Source organism: Petaurus breviceps, unplaced genomic scaffold (genome assembly GCF_028583685.1).
Source record: "Petaurus breviceps papuanus isolate PSGF00001 unplaced genomic scaffold, PetGlider_PUasm1.0 108, whole genome shotgun sequence".
Taxonomy (NCBI): Eukaryota; Metazoa; Chordata; class Mammalia; order Diprotodontia; family Petauridae; genus Petaurus; species Petaurus breviceps.
In genome coordinates, this window is record NW_027185593.1 from 3475742 (window position 1) to 3480281 (window position 4540).

At 36.6% G+C, this 4540-nt stretch overlaps 1 protein-coding gene across 1 annotated transcript in view; it reads right to left on the minus strand.

Annotated features, from left to right (window-relative positions):
- Positions 1 to 4540, minus strand: part of AP3D1 (adaptor related protein complex 3 subunit delta 1) — a 152472-nt gene that overhangs the window by 94364 nt on the left and 53568 nt on the right. The window lies entirely within an intron of this gene.

Genomic DNA, 4540 nt, shown 5'->3' on the forward strand with positions numbered 1-4540 from the left:
TAAATTTTCACTAGCAACTCTTTAAAAGTGATGGTCTTGGCAGCTTCCCATAACAGAAACTGTTTTCTAAGCTACAATAATAATAGTGATAAAATAGTGATAACAAGGACTAGATAAAATAGCTGGAAGGAAATTCCCTGTCAGTGCTCTAGAGCTTTAACTTCTAAAATGTATACAAGCAACAGAAGGAAAACATAATTTCTAAAATTCCAATATTCTTTTAGCAGGACAATAATTCACTGAATATTATTTATTTTATAATCAGTAGCAACACAGTGGAACAAATGTCATAATACCCTTCCAACATGCATCAAGTTCCTCAATAATGACTAGAGGTATCAATACTAATCTTCAATAGTAATCCTCTACATGGAAAGTATCTTCCTGTAACAAAATTCAATCCAACAAGCTTTTATTGAGAGTCTAATTCAAGTCATAATGCTTAGGAAAGAGGTAGAAATAAAGATAAATAAAATACCTATTTTTTTGCCTGAAGAAGTTTCCAATCCAGTAAAGGAGATAAAACATGGATGTAAGCATAAAGAATATAAAGCAGAATGTGCTAAGTGCATAAAAGGAAAGGAAAAAAGGAATTCAAAGGAGAGAAATATCACTCCCAAACAGGATCTTGGTTTTAAATGATTTAAAATCCAGCTGTCTTGGGGGGGGGGGGGGGGAGAGAAGAACAAGCATTTATTAAGTGTCTACCATGCACCAGATCCTGTGCTAAGTGCTTTAAAACATCATCTCATTTGATTCTTACAACCCTGTAAGGTAGGTGTTATTATTATCCCCATTTTATAGCTGAGACAGAGAGAGAGTGTGCACGCACACCCATACAAACACATTTTCCGCTTTTTTAAGCCCCTTTACCTCCCCAGTTTTCAAATACACACACACACCCCTATATGCATACATGTGTGTATATGTATGTTTATATAATGATTAAGCAGAGTCAAGCAAAACAAATCCATCCATTTGCCAGGCCCAAAAAAATATGTTTCATTCTGAACCTGGAGTCATGCTCATCAGTCTTCTGGAGTCACAGCTAGTAATGGCATTAATCAGAATTTTAAAGTCTTTAAAAATCTTGGGACAGCTAGGTGGCACAGTGGATAGAGTGCTAGGCCTGAAGTCCGAAGACCTGAGTTCAAATACAGCCTCACATGTTTACTAGCTATGTGACCCTGGACAAGTCACTTAACCCTATTTGCCTCAGTTTCCTCACAGGTAAAATTAGCTGGACATATAGATACTCAGCACCCACACAAAAATAACTGGCTGTGTAACCTTGAGCAAGTTACTTAACCCCGAATGCTTAAAAAAAAAATTAACTGGAGAAGGAAGTGGAAAAAATAGAAAACCATTCCTAGTAACTTTGCCAGGAAATCTTAAGTGGGATCTTAGAGTTGGATACAACTAAAAATGACTGAACAACAAAAAATGTCTATTTTATTAATTATTTTATTTTTTCCCAATTAAATATAAAAACAATTTTCAACATTTGTTTTCAAAAATTCGAGTTTCAAATTCTCTACCTCCTTCCTCACACCCCTCACTGAGAAGGCAAACAATTTGATATAGGTTATACATGTATGGCCATGAAAAACAAATTTCCATATTAGTCCAGTTGTAAAAGAAAACCTAGACCAAAAAAAACCCCCAATAACCAACCAAGAAAAATTTTAAAAGTATGCTTTGAGGGGCAGCTAGGTGGCACAGTAAATAGAGCACCAGCCCTGGAATAAGGAGGACCTGAGTTCAAATGCAACCTCAGACACCTGACACAAAAACTAGCCATGTGACCATGGGCAAGTCACTTAATCCCAATTGCCCTACCCTCCCCCCTCCCAAAAGAAAAAAAAGGTATGCTTTGATCTGTATTCAGACTCCATCACTTCTTTCTCTGGATGGATAGCATTTTTCAGCATAAGTGCTTCAGAGTTGTCTTGGATTATTGTATGGCTAAGCATGGCTAAGTCATTCACAGTTGATCACCATACAATATTACTGTTACTGTGTACAATGTTCTTCTGTCATTTCACTTTGCATCAGTTCATGTAAGTTTCCCAGGTTTTTCTGAAATCCACCTGATCATCATCTCTTATACCACAATAGCATTTCATCACAATCATATACCACAATTTGTCCAGCCATTCCCTAATAAGGCATCCCTTCCAACTTCCAATTCTTTGCCACCACAAAGCGAGCTGCTATAAATATTTTTGTACATGTGGGCCCTTTTCCCTTTTTTATGATCTCTTTGGGATATAGACCTAGAAGTAGTATTGATGCATGAAAGGGTATACATGGTTTTATAGCCCTTTGGGCATAGCTCCAAACTGCTATACAGAATGGCTGAATTAGTTCACAACTCCACCAATACTGCATTAATGTGTCATTTTTCCAACACCCCCTACAACATTTCTCATTTTCCCTTTTTGTCCTATTAGTCAGTCTAATAGGTATGAGGTAGTACCTCAGAACTGTTTTAATTTGTATCTCTCCAATCAATAATGAGAAAGAGCATTTTTTCATGTGGCTACAGATAGCTTTGACTACTTCATCTTAAAAATTCCTATCTTTTGATCAATTGGGGAATGGCTCTTATTTTTATAAATCTGACTCGTTTCTCTATGTGTTTGAGAAATGAAATTTTTATGAGAGAAACATGTGTCAAAATTTTTTTCACAAGTACTATTGCTACTGTATATCTCCCCTTGCCCTGTTTATTCTATTCTCTCTCTCCTTTTACCCTGTCCTTCCTCAAAAGTGTTTTGCTTCTGAGTAATCCCTCCCCCAATCTACTTCCCTTCTATCACCCCCCCCACCCCTTCTCTTGTCCCCTTTCCCTCCTACTTTCCTGCTGGGTAGGTGATTTTTGATTTTAATCCTAACTCCTTTGCCCTCTGAATATCATATTCTAAGTCCTCCGATGCTTTTATGTAGAAGCGGCTAAATCTTGTGTTATCCTGACTAATATTTGAATTGTTTCTTTCTGGCTGCTTGCAATATTTTCTCCTTGAACTGGGAGCTCTGGAATTTGGCTATAATATTCCTGGGAATTTTCGCTTGGAGATCTCTTTCAGGAGATGACTGGTGAATTCTTTCAATTTCTATTCTACCTCCAGTTCTAGACTATCAGGGCAGTTTTTGGTAATTTCTTGAAAGATAACGTCTAGGCTCTTTTTTTATCATGGCTTTCAGGCAGCCCAATAATTTTTAAGTCATCCCTCCTGGATCTATTTTCCAGGTCAGTTGTTTTTCCAATGAGATATTTCACACTTTTCTATTTTTTTTCATTCTTTTGGTTTTGTTTTATTGTTTCTTGATTTCTCATAAAGTCATTAGTTTCCTTTTGCTCAATTCTAATTTTTAAGAAATCATTTTCTTCAGTGAGCTTTTGTAGCTCCTTTTCCATTTAGCCAATTCTACTTTTTAAGGAGATTTTTCTTCAGTGGATTTTTATGCTTCTTTTTTCCACTTGGCCAATTCTGCTTTTAAGGTATTCTTCTCCTCATTGGCTTTTTGGACCTTTTTTACCATTTGGCCTACTCTGTTTTTTAAGGTGTCATTTATTTTTTTCAACATTTTCTGGTGTCTCCTTTACCAAGCTGTTGATTTGTCTTTAACGATATTCTTGCATCACTCTCATTTTTCTTCCCAGCTGGCACTTATCCCTACAACCTGCAAAAGTTCAGGCATCTCTGTGCTGGATCTAGGACATCTTAACCTGGAACACAGCTTCTCCCTACTCTGCAATGCATCGCACAGTTCTTCCTGGCTAGACCTAAACACCGACCCCCCAAACTCTGTGTCTGTAGAAGTCAATGTCTTCATTGCAACCTAAGCAGAAAAAAATGAGTTATTACCCCCCCCCCGGATTTCTAGTTCAGAGAGGTTTTCTTTTTCTTTTAAAAAATATTTTCTAATTACATATTAAAATTTTATAACAATAATTTAAAAACTTTTAGTCCCAAATTCTCTCCCTCCCTCTGGCTCCTCCCCACTCCTTGAAAAGGCAAGCAATTTGATAGCTATTATACGTGTGAAGTCATTAAAAAATATATCCATGTTGTAAAAGAAAACAGACAAAAAAAATAAAACACAAAAAATAAAGTTTTAAAAGGTATGCTTTAATCTACATTCAGAGTTTACTAGTTCTCTCTCTGGAGGCAGATAGCACTTTTCATCGTGGGTCCTTTGGAACCATCTTGGATCATTGTCTTGATCAGCATAGCTAAGTCTTTCACAGTTGGTTATCCTCACAATATTGCTGTTACTATGTAACAGATGCACACAAATGAAAGGATAGAAGGCAATGTGAAATATCTCACGGGAAAAACCACTGACCTGGAAAATAGACCCAGGAGAGAGAATTTAAAAATTACTGGACTACCTGAAAGCCATGATCAAAGAAAGAACCTAGAAATCATCCTCCAAGAAATTCTCAAGGAAAATTGCCCTGTATTAGAGTATTAGAACCAGAAGGCAAAATAGAGGTTGAAAGAATCCACTGATCACCTCCTGAAAAAGATCC